Source organism: Manis pentadactyla, chromosome 6 (assembly GCF_030020395.1).
Source record: "Manis pentadactyla isolate mManPen7 chromosome 6, mManPen7.hap1, whole genome shotgun sequence".
Lineage (NCBI taxonomy): Eukaryota > Metazoa > Chordata > Mammalia > Pholidota > Manidae > Manis > Manis pentadactyla.
The window spans coordinates 153649669-153669060 of record NC_080024.1 but is presented as its reverse complement, the minus strand read 5'-3'; positions in this window follow the sequence as shown (position 1 = coordinate 153669060).

Genomic DNA, 19392 nt, shown 5'->3' with positions numbered 1-19392 from the left:
GGCAATGCAGCCTGTGTTAGTGCATACCATTTATTTCTGAATAGAACCAGAGATTATTGTCATATTTCAAAATATGTGTAAACCTAATATCTTCTCCCTCCTTTTTAATGTGATCATCATGATGTCAGCCAATGACTTTTCAGAAACAGCTTCCTAAAGGATGTCTCTGGTTCTGCCCCTCTGCCCCTAGTTCTTCGCCCAAAGCCCAGCAAGACTTGGGTAAAGAATGATAGCTGCTGGTCCTCAAATCTTCATTCATCAGGAGTCAAGCCAAATTTCTGGCAATGTCCCATGTGCCTTACTGAGACAGGACGTAGCCGGTGGGGTTGGTAGAACAGGATATGTTGCCCTGGTAGATGTTGGCCAAGTGGTATGATGGTGCCAGGCATTGTAGTCAGCCATCCAAGCGGACCCTGGTCAACAACCAACCTCATCCTGAAAGAGCCAGTACAGAGAGCCAATATATCATTTTTGACCCTAGCAACAAACCTTGGCCGAACATATGACCTTCTTCCTTCTAGTGCTTATAAATCCCTATGCTTTGCAGCACTAGGGGCATCCCCCCTTGGGGTCCCTCCTGATTAGCAGGATTCATTTTCTTTTCACTTCTTATTAAAAGCTTTGCTGGCTTCATTCTTTGTCATCTGAAACACGATCCTGGGAAAAACAGCATCTTGGCTGATAGCATTATAAGATCTGAACTCTTGTGATCTCTATCACCCTTCCCTTCTGTAAGACTGACCCAGATGACCTGAAAGGATCCCCTACCTTAGGGATTTTGCACTAACAATATCGAATACTTAATATGTGCTTGGCAATATCCTATTTAACATTATTGGTCAAATTACTTCTTTATTTTTAATATTCATTTTCAGAGAGATAATCAACAGAATTGAGTTAGGTTTTAACCAGGTCTTTCTGACTCTGGAGCCCATATTCTTACCTGTAAGCTGTGCTTCCTCATGAGCTATAATAAAAAGCTTGTATTCCCCATAATCCAGAGACGTTTGTAAGTCTATGACAGGAGCCCCCAAACTTTCACTTATTAGTGCATAGGAAAGTTTGTTCACTATTGCTAGTACAAAGTTTTTCTCATACTAGGACCCTTCCTGTCCTGCTCACAGTGTGTAGGGCTTACAATGTCTTGGTTTGAATTCTAATTCTTTCTGTATTAAGCATTGCTTGGACTTTTTAAAGCAGGTTTCAAATAAATTTGATGCTGTTGCTTATTTTATGCCACTTTTTTTTCCAACTGCAAGCACATGATGAAATTAGTTCATCCTTTTCTCTTCTTAACTAAAAGCTTAATGTGTTCAGGGTATCTATGGTAGCCACAGTATTATAGGGTTACTTTGAAGTGGCGTTATGAGTTTTGCCTGGCTGTCAGCCTGATAATGTATTTTTTTTCTCTAAAAGTGAAAAGCTATATATATAACATATTGTTGGCTTGGCCAGTGACCAAATACTTAAAATTGTGTTTTGCATTTTACAGTTGCCAAAATTTGTACGCATAAACTAGAACAAATCTTTGCTGTTGATGGCTTCTTGCTTGACATGTTATTGTGTGATAAGCCACAGCCAACAATATTTAATGAGCACAATTCCATGTCAAATTATATTTTGGGACAATGTGTACAATATGCAAAATTTCCTAATAATTCAGGATTGATATTCACCTTGTACAATTTAATACAGCTTTTGTCCTTGTTTGTTTGGGCTTGAAATACTTTTCATAATCATGGATAATTGCATTGGCATTTAATGCCTCATAGTTAAAAAGTCTCCCTAACTTGGGAAATTCTATATTTGAGTTTCTCCCGTCAATATAGTAGGCTAAGATAAGAGTGAATTTTCTGTCCTCAGGCAGTGATAAAGAAACCAGCTTTTTCTGGCAGAGGAGCATGATTAGGGAACCTTTCCTTGTACTCCACTGAAAAAGTCAGGCTGTGTTTTCATCCAGGAAGCCAACCAAGAATCCTTTGGTTTCTGCCCTTAAGTTCCCTTTAGATGCTGTGAAGTCCGACAGCTTGCTTCCATTTTAACAAATACAAATACTGTAAGGCCAGGTCTGCTGTTGTTAGGATTCTTTGCAGCATTGAGAAAGAAAACAACATACCTCAGTAAGGATCCATATAACTACTTAAAATTTGGTGTCAGACCCTAAAGTAAGTATAGCTTGTCTTTATTTGTGGCTTGACAAACAAAAATTGTCAAGTAAAATGACTTTCTTAACTTGGTGAGACCTAACCTCATTTTCCTGAGCTCATGTAATTATTCATTTTTAACTCCTTCTGTGGGCCCTGCTCATTGGCCTGCTACGGCCATGAAACCCTATTTCACATGGTCCCCATAGGGCATTTTGCTGGGAGAGTGTAAGGTAATGGGATTCCCCATCCTAAGAGTCCCCACATGAGCTATTTTGGTTCCTGGGGACCTTCTAAATTATGTAAACATCATTTCTGGCCAGAGTCTCAATCAAACATTTTGCTTCTTGGATTTGGGTTTGGGCATTTTATTTCCAAATCTACTGTAGGGTCTATCCCTGTCCTTCTATTTTGAAGGTTAATTATAGCAGTTCCTTCCTGACTGTTATGTGCAATTTATGTTATCAGTAATTCAAATATGATGTACATGTTTTCCTAAGTGGTCTATGAGTGATCTTTGTGTTTTGATTCTTTGAGATATTATCATTTATTTCCTGGGTTTGTCATGTTTTATACAAATATTCCAACAAACATATTTCTCTTAACATTCTCATTGAGCTTTTGTGTTTTGTTTATCTATAGATTTATGTAGAAACTAATAATATGAGATTATGTGATATCTGAGTAATAAAATTAATTCAAACAACATGATAAATCAGTAACCAGAGTGAGTTAAATAATTGCCCAGTAAAATTACCTTACTAGGGGATACTTAACAGGATGTAATAATTCTGAATACCTATAAAATTAATTGGGAAAATTAAATACATATGTAGAATGGATTGAGACTGAATTTATAGTCAGTATTCCACAATAAAACCAGACATGCATTGAAGTTAGATACATCTTTAGCAATGAAAATTAATCTGTAGTTTTATGCAAAAAATTTCAAAAGAAGTTCAGTTTGAATGTTTTCATTTTATAATCTTTAAGAATAAAGAAAATTACTGTAAGAACTGAAGCACAAATTAACTTGGATATTTGATGTTTTCAAAAATCCAACATGTATAATTAACGATGAAATCTTGGGCCTCATGAACTTTACAAGTTGGAGATAAAAATTAATTATATTTTTCATTTAAGATTTTTCAAAGCCATGTTACTTTAATGCTGATGCAGACAGAATTCTTTAAAGAAAAAAAAGACATCCCATATTTGTGTCCTTGTTACATTATCACTTTCATCTTGGAGTCATTGTCAACTGATATAATCCAGTGAATGACAGAACAGCTATGGAGGGCCTCCAATTTAGAGATTTTCTGAGAAGGGGAAAAGGAGGTCCTAAATCCTTAATAAGATTAATCCAATCATTAACTAAAAGAATAGATCATCCTACATAGGACAAATATTCTAGGAACTTAAAAGTACATGTATATACATATATATGTATGAACTATGGACACTTCTATATATATATATGCCCATTAATAATGAACTTTTAATAAAAGGGTGAAAGAACCATAATGCTAATTTAATGGGAAAAACCAAATGAAGACTGTAACATCACGAACCCTTAACAGATGTCCTAATTAGTTACCATCAAGGAGACTATTAGATGAATTGAAATTGAGTCTTTCATTTGCTGCCAAAAATATACCCTTTAATTTATGAAGAAGCAGTTATAGGCTGAAATACCTGTGCACCAGATAGAAAGTAGGTCTGAATTCTCTGGAATCAATGCCTGCCATTTTCATTACCATTTTAGCTCCCTGAGATGAGAGGGTACACCTAACATTGTTGGCTAAAAACTTTTACATGGAGAATAAGGCAAACTAGTTTCATCAACTAAGTTTAATGGAGATTATAAAGAGATTTATTAAACAGTTCCTGAAGCCCTTGAGAATGTTTTAAAATTTGGTTTTTGATAAACAAGATATTTCATAAGTTTAAAGGTATTTTTAATAATTTTTTATTGAAAGACATTTAAAAAAATAACAAATTAGTGTTTTTAGGTCAGTATTTCCCAAACTACAGAATTAGGCATGAAACCTTTAAGCCCTCTAGGGTATTTGAGGTGTGTATTTTCCCCTTCCCCAGAGATCTGTATATTTAAGTGTGAGATGCAAAGCAATGCTTAATGCCTTTTATTTTTCTGTTTGAGTATATAGAACAGCCTCACTGAAAGCTAAGAACTAGTAAAGAGAAATATGTGACAATATTAGTGTTCCTAATAACAATTTTGTTATTAATTTAATTTATTTTACCAATTAATTTCTTTAATTAAATTAAAAAAATAGAGAATGATACAATGTGTAATCCTGTAAATGTGTTTACAGAATTCTCTTTCATGTTTAATCCACATGCAGCCATTCTTTTGGTCAAAGGTCTGTTGACTTTTGTTAAATTCTGAGGGAGAATCCACCACTTAAGAAACCAGAATAGGTAGAGTCTAAGCATGCTTCCATCCCCAAGCTCTGCTCTGCAATCTGGTGGCTAACCTGGGACCCAAAGGTGCTTCTGGGGAATTGCTGAGGAAGTAAACAGCTGAGTTAGTCAGATGTTGGGACATAGTTTCACTGCTACAAATCAGGACCAACTCAGCAATAATGGAGACATAAAAAGCAGATAGATCTTTGAAAGGATGAATCCCCATAGGCCAATATTTGTGAGTACTCTAATTTTATGACTCTTAAATCTCCTGATACTCATGTCATACACAGTATGTGCTTTTAGGAGAATAGATTTTGTGCTGAGTGATAGACCTGTGTATTCTGGACCACTGAGCATAGCATCCTACTTACTTTGCTTATCGTTATACTGCCCCCTCTCCTAACTCACAGGAAGCGCTGTCTCTGGAAACTGCTTTGCCAACACATGAACCAACTGTAAGATGGAGCAAATGTCACAGGGCACGTCTCTTTTGTTTTCTATAATCGCTCCTTTAAATTTGCTCTTTCTGAGGGCTGTTCAGTCCCACTTCACTCTAGTTTGGGCAGAACCAAAGCTTTCTTTTCAATTTAAGGATCTAGAAAACATAATTCTGTTTCAGAACTTCCTTCTTCCCCCTACCTCTCAGCTCTCTCCCCTGGCCCGGCGCAGACCCATCAGGTGCCATTGTCTCTTCCTCACCACCTGGCTTCTCTGATTCACCCTCTTGAACAGCTGGTCTTCAAGGGCTGGGCAAGAAGAAGGAACAGACCTCAAAATAAAAGGGCCTAATATTGCCTGATTTGTCAGGTACAGGATATATTGTCTTGATTGACAATGACAGTGGTTCTATCAAAAGGTACTATTTCTGGGTTCTTTGGAGGCCACAGCTCTTGATTTTAATGCAGTTGAATTTATGTTAATGTCTTTTCATACAGATTACACTTATTGTTTCTTATTAAAGAAGTCCTTTCCTATCATAGGTCATGAAGATGTGTTTCTATATTGTCTTTGGAAATGTTCTTTTTATAATGGAATTCTAATATACCAAGCATTGATTTTAGCAGAGGCTTAAGTCCAGTTTTAGCATCTCCATGTGGATTCTGAACTGAGCCAGTATCATTCATTAGAGACCATGTTTCCCTACTCATTTGCTATCACAGCTGCCATTAATCAAATTTCAATTTGGGATGTGTTCCTCTCGGGACTCTTTATATTTCCACCCCTTTGCCTATTCCTGTCCTAATAGCACATTCTCCTAATTCATAAAAACTTACACATTAATTCTTGATATAGATTAAGAGCAATACTCCCACCTTGTTTTCTTATTCTAAGTACTTTGAACTTCCAATACATTTTAATATATGCTTGTCAATTTATATAAAATTGTAATATTAAAGCATACACACACACACACACAAATGCATCTTGGCAAGATTTTTATTGAAATTATATTGAATCTATATATTGACTGGGTTGGAAATCATATTTTTGCATACATATATATATATATATAGTAGGCAGGGTTTCCCAGAAAAACAGAACTAATAGGCTGTGTGTGTGTTTGTATAGAGACAGAGTTGAGAGAGGCAGGAGAGAGAGATCTAAGTAATTGGCTTATGCGATTGTGGGAACTGGCAAGTCCAGAACCTACAAGGTGGGCCAATGGGCTGGAATCCAGGGAGGGGCTAACATTGCAGCTTCAGTCTGAAGGAAACCTGCCTGCAGAATTTCCTCTTCCTCAGAGAAGGTTTTCTTTTTTAAGATCTTCAACTGATTAGATGAGGCCCCCCCACCCCACATTATGGTGGATTATCTGACTTACTCAGATTCTACTGGTTTAAATATTAATCTCATCTAAAACATCTTCACAACAAGATCCAGACATGTCTGACCAAATATCATCTATTACACATGACTCCAAGTGGAATTTTTTGTTTGTTTTTGCTTTTAATTTTTTTATTTTTTGAATTCTGTATGGGCCCAAATAGCATTTTTTGAACAGTTGAACTTTTGCTCCTTTTCATGTTGATTTTACTGGTTGTTTTAATGCATTAGTTTCTCTATTCAGCAATTCAAACTGACCTGGGAAGATAGATCTAACAGAGATGGAGATGACCTGCTTTAATTTCAGCTTATGATCCATAGTCGGCAGGTTTTCCCATTCATCCCCATCTTTACTCCAAAGTTTTTATGACATAGTCAGGGTGAGCAATCTTCTGCTGGAATCCACAGTTTAAAAAGTGTGACATTATGTTGGAGAGAATGCAATTACTGAAATCTGCAGCTCAGAGCTACAGAGCCACCCATTCCTCTGTCTCCGTTCCATTTAGGATTCCCAACCCCTATGTGTCCCAGAATTTTTCTGCGGCCCCAGGGAAAGATTTTTTTTCCCATTGCAGTACGTGCAAGGATTAAGAGACATGTTTGCTGCTACCATTCATTCCATTTCTGATGGAGATCTCCGCCTTCATTTGTCCAGTTGAAGTGCTGGACTTGCAGGAGACGCCGTCCTTCCTCCCTTTCTCCTTGGCTCCACCTTTGAAGGACCACTTGTTGCAGATTTTGAGAATTATCCTTTAGCTTTCCTACAGTTACTTCAGCTCCAGTGTCCAGGCATGTAAAGACCACACTCACCAACAACTGGGAATACTTAAGTGTCCTCTCATTTCCATTCTGTATGTGTTTGACCTGGTGTTCTCATTTCATGGGAAGTCGGTGCTGTTGTGGGTGCCAAGCCATCAGGCAGGAAGAACAATGGAGACAGTTTTCTGGCCAGGTGAGCAACCTGGCATGTGGCGTCCGTGGCAGATACACCTCTCCTGGGACATGGCCAGCAACTTTTCCTCTTATTCCTCTCAGGGTGCTTTTTTCGTTCAAGTGTTTTAATTTCACTAACCATTCAAGAGAATTGGATTTTGGAATATTAATCTCCTTTTCCTGATTGATACCAATTACCTACTGACTGCCAGAGAATCAACCAACAAATAAATAAACACTGGCAGAAATGAACACAGATTGGCCATGTTTCCCTTCCCCATTCTAGAGGGGACTGCTATAGTGCTTTTCTAACTCACATATACATAATTATATGTTTAGTATTTTGATCTGTTTGCTTGGCAAACTAGATGTGATGATTAACATTTATGTGTCCCTTGCCAAAGTACAGTGGCGTGTTTGGGTACAGGTTCTCAATCTCACAGGCATTTGCAGTTTATTTCTGTATGCCGTTTCATGGAGCGGATCACTTCCAGGGACTTGAATGCCAGGAACGAGAAGACATGAGGGAGCTCTATCCACAGCCATTTGGAAGTGAAGGATTGTATCTCTGCAAAGGATGTTTTTAGAAAGTGCAAGAGGGCTACTTTTTTCTTACTCTTTCCTCATTTCAAATTTAATGCACATTTATTAATAAATAATTTTTATAAAATGAAAATTAAAATGACCTTACTCTCAGTACTCAATATTGTCTATTTTAACTTTATGCCAAAAATTTTCCCAGAACCCATGACTTTTCTCCCCATCCCATCGCTATTGCTTCAAACAGATTCAAGTGCACATGGGAGTTTATGTGCATGTGATTTATGGACAATTATCATCTCAAGTTTGGTAATGTAATGGTCCAGCAATAGCAAGACCATCCTGAAGAAGAACAAACATGGAAGATTTACTGATATTGAGAAATACTAAGTGACACTCACTAGGACCATGGACTACTGGCACGATGAAAAACAAATGGACTGCTTGCAGTACACAAGACTTGTGCATACATGGTTACGTGATTCACAAAAATGGTGCCATGTGACTCGGGCAAAAGATATCCTGTTCAACAAACAGTGTTGAAATCACTGTATATTCACATTACACATCTCAGAGCACACAAAAATTAATTTGAGAAAGATCAGAATCTTATATATGAAAGTTCAATTATAATGCTTCTATAGGAAGGCATAAACCAATGTCTTCAAGAATTTAGGCTAGACAACAGTTTCTTAAATAGAATATGAAATAACTAAGAGAAAAAAATTATACATTGAACTTCATTACATTAAGAAAAAAAGCTTGTTAGTCAAAAGATACTTCTAGGTAACTGGAAAGGCAATTTGTATACTAAGACGTCGTTTATTACACAGGTTGTCCCCAGGTAATGTTCTGCTCTCCCCTTGGGGTTCTTGAGACGTTTACAGGATGTTTGCAAGGTCAGAACTGTTCCGAATAATTATAAGATAATATTTGCCTTTTTCACCGTGTCGACACTTGCATTGACACCGAGAAAGCAATGGCGAGCAGATCACTGGTGTGTTAGTTCAAACAGGACAGTGGCACCAAAGTGCTTTTTGTCATTTATTCTTCACTTGCTACCATATGCACTTGAGGGAATGACTTGAGCGACAAACTGTGGCCTTTCAGACTGGGGTTCTCAGCACAACTTTTTTTGAAAATGTTTTTTTGAAAACAATGTTTTTTTGAAAATGTTTTTTTGAAAACTTGGTTCCAAGTTAGCCTGTTACTTCAAGGAATATTTATTACAAATGATAAAATTCCAGTTTTCATGAGAAAATTACACTTATGGAAAACTTGTTTTTGCCACTCAGTACTTGACAGCTTTCCAGGACTCAGTCTCTTTCATCATCTGATGCAAATTAACTACCATAACTGTTGGGTGCTGTGACACCAGTAACTCAGACGTAATGCTTAGCACAAGTTCTCAACAGAAGTAAGCGAATACTATGTGATTTCACTTACATGTGAAAGTCAGAATCTGCAAAATTAATACATGATGACTGGAGTGAGTTAATGTTGGCTGGGAGGAAGCATACAGAAACTTCAGGATTAGTGGTAATATTCTATACCTTGAATCCAATAATAATTATATCGGTGTATTGATTTGGTAGATTCTTGATTGGTAAGAATTCATCAGGTTGTATATTTAATATTTGCTCATTTTATAGCATTTTCCTGTTACAGTTCAGTAAAAAGGTAAAAATGAATTAGCATGAGCAAAATCAAATGGCAAACGACTATATGGGAAATATTTGTAACACTTATGACATATATATCAGTTAAATCATATCAATTACATATCAATGAAATGATATCCTCTAATATCTTCAACAATTAACAAAAGGAGAGATTAAAATGTTCAGGAAATATCTTTATAAGGAGAGCCTTATTAAAAACTGCAAATTCAAAAGAAATTTTTTTCCATCAAATTGTCAAAAACTTAAAAATCTAACACTCAGTAAAAGATGTCAGTGGGGGTTGAATTATTCAGATACACTGTAGGTAGGAGTGACATTTCAGGTAACATTTCCAGAGGGTGATTTGGCTAGGTATTAAAAGACTTAGAAATGTATGTGGTATTTACATAGCAATTCCAGTTTAAGAAATCAATCCCAAAGTTATAAATAAGAATGTGAACCTAATTTTAACAGCTAGAGTATTTATCATAATGACAATTCAATGTAAATGGCAAACCAAAAGGAAAAAATATCATGGCCTATGGATGCAATAAAATGCTTTGAAACCACATAATACGTGAAATGAAAATATGAAGCACTGGGTACATGCCGCTATTACTCAATATATTTGAATACACTTGGTTTATACTGACTTGTATTGAAATGTGTGTGCCTTTTACAAGACTAGTTTTAGAGTCATTTATCAAAAGGAAGACCTCTGCATACACTTTGGATGTTATATTAGATTTGAATGAAATTCAGTTTTTATTTATAATACAGGGGGTTTTGTTTCTAGTCAGTTCATAAGAAGATATTCACTAATGACAGGATCAAAGATTATGCTGAACATTCAAAGTATAAAATCCTCATTAAGATAGGATTTTATAGTGGTTTGGATATTTAAAGAGGAATGGCTCTTAGATGATGATATCTAGTCTAACAGCTACAAGATCAATATTTAAGTAGAAGTCCACAAAAAGTTAATAACCTAGCCCAAAATGAAAAGCAAATTTGTGATATAAGTAGATCTGGACATTTTGTTTCTTGACATCAAAATATGCAAAGGATGTACTTTCAATTCCTGAAATATGCACACAGGATTTTTTACTAACATTGTTCTTACTAATAAGAGTCTGTTTCAGAATAAGCTAAGTATAGGCAGCTATATATGATAAAAATTCAATTATCTCCATTCATTAAGAAGAGTCAGTCTTTCACATACTCCGGTAAGTGCTCAGTGCTACTGAATCAAGGTTTCCACAAATTGCATAATCTCAAGACAAGTCACTTAATCATTCTGTTTTTCTTATCCTTTCATAAAACTGGAGAATGTATGGAATTTACCACATACCACTATGGAAGGGTTCAATGAAAGAAAATACATAGGCGAATATTTACACATTGTAAGCGATGAACTGATACTTCAAGTTTATTGTATTTTCTTTGCATTCTTTTACAGATTTGACATACTTCACCACTTCATGTAACTTCTCTGTTACATCTGCATACATTACTAAATTTGCAGTTAATGAAAATGTTTTGTTCCTTAATTGTAGTTTCTGTGATATTACAAGAGGTGCTAGAAAACATCAGATGTACCTGTTCACAAGCTTCAGAAGAGGTGATGTAGGTGCCTAAGAGTCATTTTGCGGAGCAGGTAGAATTCAGATTCTGGAAGTCCTAGACGGAGAGGTCCGTGTGTCTGCATTCTGACCAGGTTCTCACATTGATGGTTATGCTGCTGGACCTCAGACTATGCTTTCAGTATCGCTGTCGCGGAGCATGTGTCTAACCATGTTTACACACAGTCTAGTGATGCTGGGCTTACAGGATGTGGGGACCATCCTTTTCCTTTATTCCTCTATTCAGGAACTAGAATATGATCATGATAATTATTTCTTTAGGCTAATTATTACCTTCTCTTTATAACTTATCTTTTTTAAATAGCTTGTTTCAAAGGGTGTTTATGAAAATGTATATTTTCCTATCTTATACAACAAGAGTAAGGTGGGTAAATGAGCAAACTTGGGAAAGAAAATATTGAAGTTTGAAAACATAGGATGAAATCATTGATAAGTTTAGTATCCAAATGGCTTATGAAAATTTACACTTTGTTTCTTGGAAGACAGTGAAAGAGTTAAACAATTCAGTTACTGAATTCCTTATAAGTTCATGAGTTACCATAAGAGAGGATTAGGTCAGGAAAAACAGCTATTTCTGTCACTGAAACCAGAGAAAATGCTCCTATAGGTTCACGTCAAGAAGAAATTTAGTGACTTGTAAACAAAATTATCAATAGTCCTTTTTATCCTTACTTGAAGAAAAGCAATGAGTGTTCTAGGATTTTTTTCTTTGGAATTTCCTCTTTGTGAGCTGATGGAAAAATGCCCAAGCAGAACTTGGTAAATGTCAAAATAATCCTATTAGTTCTGTTTCTCTTCAAACCCTGACTAACACACCTTCCCACTGGAATCCTTAATTCCTAATGGCATTGGAAACCTTAATAACTGTTAGAAACTAGATAGATAAAGAGATTTATTATATGAATTTGGACTGGTAAGTCCAAATTGCACTGTGGTCCAGCAGGCTGGGGACCCCGGAGAGGCGATGGTTGAAGATGAAAGTTGAAGGGAGTCTGCTGGAGAAATTTAGCTTCCTTCAGAATTTTCTCTTACCTTTCTGGGGGAGGATAAATCTTTTCTTTCTCCTCAGGCCTTCAACTGATTGGATGAGGCCCACCTGCATGGAATGTAGTCTTCTGTACTCTACTGATTTAAATGTTGAGCTCATCCAAAATGACCCTTGCAGAAACACCCAGAATAAAGTGACCAAGTGTCTGGGCACCCTTTGGCTCAGACAAGTCGATTCATAAAATTAACCATCAGAGAAGGGATAAAGGCAAAACTGTATGCGGCTGATTCCCAAATCCCCCTAAGAGGCTCTGTGATGGCTGAGCCTGCCCTTTAATCCCACTGGCCAGAACTCTGTCACATGGCTACACCTAGACGTATGGAAGCTAGGACACTGAGGGTGTTAGCTGGACTAATTGACATCTCAAATAAAGTCAGGAATCTTTTAACAGGGGAAAAAGAGAGACCAGATTGGGCAATTAGCAGGTCTGACGCACTAAGTGATATACACAGTGTCATTAATCTATAAAACAATAGAAGATTAATTCATTCTATAAATTAGATACATAGAAAATAAGTAGTCCCTTGATTTATCCAGGTGACTCAAAGAGTCACAATTTAAGGGGATTTGATTAAAATTTCAACATTAGAATAAGGTCAGGTAGGATGTAAATATAATGAGGTACGCAGACTTTTATTTCCATATAAATCTACTTCATTCTGGGATAACCAGCAGCTAGCTACTTTCGGGACAGGGGGAACTGGAAAGGGCAATTGCAATGTTGTAATTACTGTGTCTAACAAATATATGACTTGTGCAGTTAATTAAATTTTTACTTGCTTTTCTTCACAGAATCCAGAATGGGTTGTACAATTCTCTTTCCAATAGGCATACATACTGTTGATTTTTTAAAACTACATATACATCATTATAAATTTAGAAATATATATTCCCCTATTAATTAAAGGTTAACTATTAAGGATATCTTCCCAGTAAGCAAATTGTATTTTCCATTGTTCATATAAAATATTCTGAAAAATCTCATACATAATACTTATTTTCCAATTCCATCAATTCAACTCAGGTTTTTAAAATTCTTCCTTTATGCAAATAGACAGATGCAGTTTTGAGCCTGTCACTGAAATGTTGCTGAATGATAAGCAACATTTATTTTGCAAAATATGGTAAACAGGGCAAGGAATTGTGGGAGTTTCAAAGTAGGGATGCCTTCACTGACATATGTTGAAAGGATATCATGTGCTTGCCTGTCAAATATAAAGAGAAAAAAATTGTCTTTTGCACTTAAATTCTTTATTGAGTTCAAATATATACATATTTAAATACATGATATATTTTGACAAGCATTGACATGTTAAAATCTTTGCCATGCACCAGAACTGTGATAATCAAAAACAGAAGGCTGAGTAAACTGCCATTTTTTTTTACTTTTTTACCTCTATATGTTATCCAAAATATCAATATTTATAAACTTCTCTTTATTTTATTTCAATTGCATAATTGAGGCATTTCATGTTATGTCTGCCAAGAAGTATAAAACTGACACTTGACTAATGAGTTATGGTTTAAATATATCATTTGGATACATTGGGTTTCCATCTGAATCTCAATGTTCCATCTAAATGTTTTATAGATATATCTATATTACAGATTAAAGGTCTAAATTTAATTACATATCTAAATATTTTAACAGTAATCTTTTATACCATATTTATTATTAAGATAAATATTTTTATCAAGTTTTGCAGAAAATGAGCCTTAAGGTGTGAGATAATGTAGATCAGTAATTTTTCCTCTAATTAGGTTTTACTTAAAACGCATAGATAAGAAGGTAGTATATTTTGTTTTTCATTTATTTGTTAAGAACTTAATCATAATACCATTTGTAGACTTGCATGTTTAGGGTATAATCACATATTTTTTTATTGAAGTATAGTTGATATACAATCTTATATTGGTTTCAAGTATACAACATAGTGGTTTAACAATTACCCATATTTTAAATCCTCACCCTCACTAGTGCAGTTATTATCTGTCAACAAGAAGATACTACAGAATCATTGGCTATACACTCCATGCTGTACTACCATCCCTGTGAGTAATTTATATTATGATCGAGAATTTTTGTGCCCCTCTATCCCCTTCTCCCTCCCCACCTACCCACCCCAAACCCTCCCCCATGGTAACTGCCAGTCACTTCTCTGTCTATGAGTCTACTACTATTATGTTCATTTTGTTTTGTTATGAACTTCTGTTAACTGAGTGATTAAGTAGGTTGATTTTAAATAATTATTAAAGCCATAATAATATGAAATGAATTCTACATACTACCTTTCTACTGTTTTGAAATTGACTATTGCAAAATTTTCTAATTCAGAGAAGTTAGAGGAAAGTCAAATATAAGATGATTTTAAAAATAAGGTACGAATTGCAGAATTCTCTTTAAGAGATGCAGCACTTTATAAACATGCAAACGGTGTCTTAGGATGAGTGAAACCACGAAACCCTCCCTCCTCTGGCTTATTTCAAACAAAACCAGGCAGTTACTCCTGATCCCTCACGGCTGCTGGATGACTGAGAGCATGTGACAGGCTCTCCGTTCCTTTCAGCACCTGTGTCAGATCAATATCACTTCCCACCTGGACTTTCTCAATAGTGTCCTGAATTCTTTTTTCCTGCCTCTATTTTTGCTCCCCCAGAAGTGTTTCCCGGCGAAGCAGTTTAGGGGTGTTTTGCTCCTTTTCATAATGGTCTTTGATGGCATGCTTACTAAACTCCAAAGAAAACCCAGATTATGTGTCATGTCCCTGCAGCCTCCATTGTGTCTGCCTGCTCTCTGAATTCATGTCTGCCGCTCTTGCCTGCAATCTGTACTCGCCACAGACCTCTTCTTCTCCAAGTACGCCAAGCTTTCCTGTCCTCTGAGCCTTTATGATTGCTGTTCCTTCTCATTAGAATCATGTTCCCAGTTCTTGACAGAAATGGCTCCTACTCACTTTTCAGATTCTAGCTTGTATGTACTGTTCCCAACCAGGGGCCTTACATAAACTTATCTAGAGTTGTAGATTCCCACTCATTTATTCTCTTTAACATCACACATCATAGAATGTATCAAAATGATAACTTTCCGATGTTTATTATTTTTAATTATCTCTCTTCTCCCACCCATACAGACTATAGACACAGTGGCCAGACTCATATTTACCTCTTCAGAGCCATATTCTCAGTGCTTAGATAAAGGGTTCCTGATGTGATAAACACTCAGTAAATGTTTGTGGATTGACTGAGTAAAATCTAAATGCTAACAGATCTATGATAGGTAAACTTCATTTGCACTTGACAACTAATACTGTTTCATAAAAATGGAGACTTCAAAGTGTATATCCTAGTGCTAAGGACATTAGTTTGCAATTTGGTAGAGAAATATAATCTAGACTTTAAGCAATTCCTTCAGAAGCAGTAATAAAATTCATTCACTGTAATGAAACAATCACTAAATAGATTCCATTTATCCCAGTTGGGAGGAATTTAAGTCCAGTATGCTGAAGAATTCTGGGGCCAGATGTTATCAGAGTGGGGTGATGAATTTTCTCATGTGTTAAAATAGAAGAAAAAGGTTGAGGCATGAAGGTTGAGATCTCCATGTCTAACCCCCTCAAGGAGCCCAGTACCAAATGCTCTGATTCAAGTTGAATGACCTGATGGTGGAGAAGAAAATCTGTTGGCAAATATTTGATTTTGATGCTGAATGAACCATAGTATCTGCTTCAGAGCTGGAGGGCAATGTCAGAGGGCTGGAACTAGAACTTGATACTGTGGTAGAGGTATTAGGGTTTGATGAGGCCCAGATTAGAAAGGAAGAAAAATTAAAAAATACTGTGAGCTCCATCAGCTACAACTGCATGCAAAATTGAAATGAATGAATGAGATGAGAAGTACTCAGATGTCAGGCAAAGCTATACTTTATCCATGCTTAATTGGTCATTTAAATGGGAACCTTTAGGATTGTCCATACTCTTTCCAACAGCACAGATTAAATGCACCAAATTGCTGGAAGTCAATAAGAAATGTTAGCTTTTTTGAAAAAAAAAATGATAGAAGTGGAAATGTGTATCTGCACCAATTTGCTGTGAGAAAAACAGGTGGATTCTGGACACTAACTGTTGACTCTATGGCTTGAACACCGTGGTTTTGCCTGAGGCTCTGCGGAGGCAGTTGTGGCTTTCACTCCAGGAAATCCAACAGGTTCAAGTGACTCGGGTGCTTTCAGGGATTTGCTTGATTCTTTCTTTGTCACTGTAAATTCGAGAGGAAGACAGGCATAATTTGTTTTACACGGGCTCACTGAATAGATTCACTCTTTCTTGAGAATATTTAAATTCTCCGATGTACTGTAATCACCTGGTGAGATAAGATTTAGTGATGATTCATCACCAAAGCAACTTAATTCATTCCATTGAGGACATCATGGAGAAAACCAAAGATGTGTTAGAATTGCTGGAGCACAGTTTGCCGGGGGAAGTTTTGGTCAGATAAAATAGGAGGCCAGCCTAATCAGTTAAATTCCTAGATACAACTTGAGCTAAAGAACCAAGAGACATTACACAGAGAGCATGAGATGATTAGTGTCTTTGCTAAACCCAACCACTAAGAAAAAAGTGCATTGCCCTGTGAGGTGATTTGGTTTTGAAGGACACATATCCTTTACCTGAGTTTTTTGTTAGCTAGTGTATATCAAGTGATCAGAAATAAATATGAAATTAAAGGGGACCCAGTACAAAAATTCATGCAGAAGGCTGGAGCTCAAGCAGTACTATTCAGAACACAGAATTTCCATAATAACAAATAATGTGATGCATCTTTCCATATACTTATTTTCCATTTGCGTTATCTTTTTTGATGGAACATTTGTTCAAATCTTTGGCTCATTTATTAATTGGGCTGTTTGTTTCGTATTATTGAGTTTTGAGATTTCTTTATGTACTCCTTTATCATATCTGTTGTTTTCAAAGATTCTCTCCCAGTGGAAGGCTGACACTTCTAACTCTTACCAGTGTATAAGGGATATATAAGGCATTGAGATTTCAGTAAACATGACAGATAACCATTAAGCAAGTAGAAATGCAATACAAGTTTCAAAAGTAAGCTTGTGATTAGAGATGATAATTAGGGCAATGTCCTCACAGAGAACAGATTTAAAGCTTTGGGTGTGTCTGAAATTTCCAGAAGAAAGCATGTTAAAGCTGAAGGCATGTACTATACTTTAATCATTTATCATTCTAGGTTTTGAATCATCAAGTTCATATCTGTGATTTATTCAAAATGTGTGTTTAAGCTTCCTTTGATATTAGATTATACATTTCCTCAAGGTATTGTGTTTAAGCAGATAAAATGCAACAAAAATGCAAGAGCTCCTGTCCTCAGAAGAATCTTATTCTGTTACTATTCTCATTGAGAGGCGGTCTAATCAGCCCAGAAATGTTCGTATTCGTGGTCAGTTATGAGATAGAAATCAACTAATTAGGCACGGTTAATCCATGCTTCACTTTCTTTTTCATTGGTTGGCATTAGAAAAATGACTCCTGGTTGCTCAACCTTCAAAATTGCTATCTTGATCAAATCTATCCTAGCAACATAATCTTCAGAGTTATTAGTCATTGGTATTTCTGCCACAATGTGCCTACTGGGAAATGTTACAAGCAGGATTTAAAATAATATGTTCAAGAACATTATCTCTACACTCTAGAGAAAGAATCACTGCCATTTTAAATTAGGAAAGATTATGGGAAATGAAAAATGAAAATGAAGACAATGGGTTTCCTATAAATGGCTTTTTGCTGGCATTTTGATCATTTAATTATAATGTGTGAAGCATAAATAAAGTATCGTTTTGTAAGACGCTTTGTAAAACAAACTTCAGGATTAGTTTGTTTCCGTAAAGAAACTTTAATAAAGTTTTGCAGTAGCATCAGCAATCTTTGAATCACATTTACAATTTTTGAAAAGTTTCAGAAATCAGAGCTGAATGCTGAAAGAAATTAAATAAAAATTGCCCAAGAATTATTAAATCCTGAATACCTCCGTTTAAGAGATTTCAATATGATAGCAAAATCTTCACCGGAACGCTTTCAATGTTTTTGAACCTCTATGTTAAATCGATTTTATTGCACCACAATCTGTCAACTCTCATGGTGTAGCAAATGGAGATGATTTTCCTGGGCTTAGTAGTGTAACAGATTTGATTCCTGTAGTGCCTGTTGACAGGACAGTGACCCCAGGAGGCATCTGGTGGGAGGGAAGGTAGTAGGTTTATCATTTGGTGCTAAGCAAAGTCATGTGTCTTAAATTCATTACAATCAGTTTACAAAGTAACAATGTAAGACAATTACCCTATTGATTGAAACATAAGGTAGAATATAATTACATACACACAAAATATCCTGTGATCTTTCATTCGTTCTTTCAACAAATATTTATGAAATGCTGACCAAGCCAGTACTAACGTAAATACCCCAAACGGAGCATTACTAATACTGAGGGAAGGTGAGGAGGAGAGAAATAAAATTCAGGGCAAACGATGAAAGCTTTTTTTCTTTTTTGATGGGGTGTTTGAATAAGGTTATGAGGAAAAAAAAACAAACAGAAGTTGGGTAAAAGGAAAAGGCATTTTATTTGGGAATAATTGCATATACAAGATCTCAGAGGTAGAAATTACCCAGTTTTGCATAAAATCAGTGTTTATTTTGAGTAGAGATTTTCTATTTAGAAAAGCAGGTTTTAAATTATTCAAATGGAGTTATATTCTTAAGTACTTCAGTGATTATTCACATTGGGATTTTTCTTTTGGCAAATGAAAAAAAACTTACATAAGGGGATATAACTTTACATTTTTTCTCATAAGTTTTCTATTTTAAAAAATGTTCCTGTTAACATTGTGGCTGTTTTAGGGAAACCTAAATTAGATGCTAACAATCTCCCATAAATATTCTGTGAGGTCCTACAATACAGACCACTTTGGGGAATTTCCTAATGGAAATTAGGAGCTAGAGGATTCTGTGAAAGACACACTAAGAATGAAAAAGAATTACTAAGAAGAAAGCAAATAATTACTTTGTCTTTCTCATTAGAGCTGATTAAGTCTCATTTCTCATTAATTGATCAATGTTCCCACCTACTCATTCCCACACTGTAAATGTGGACAAATGACTGCT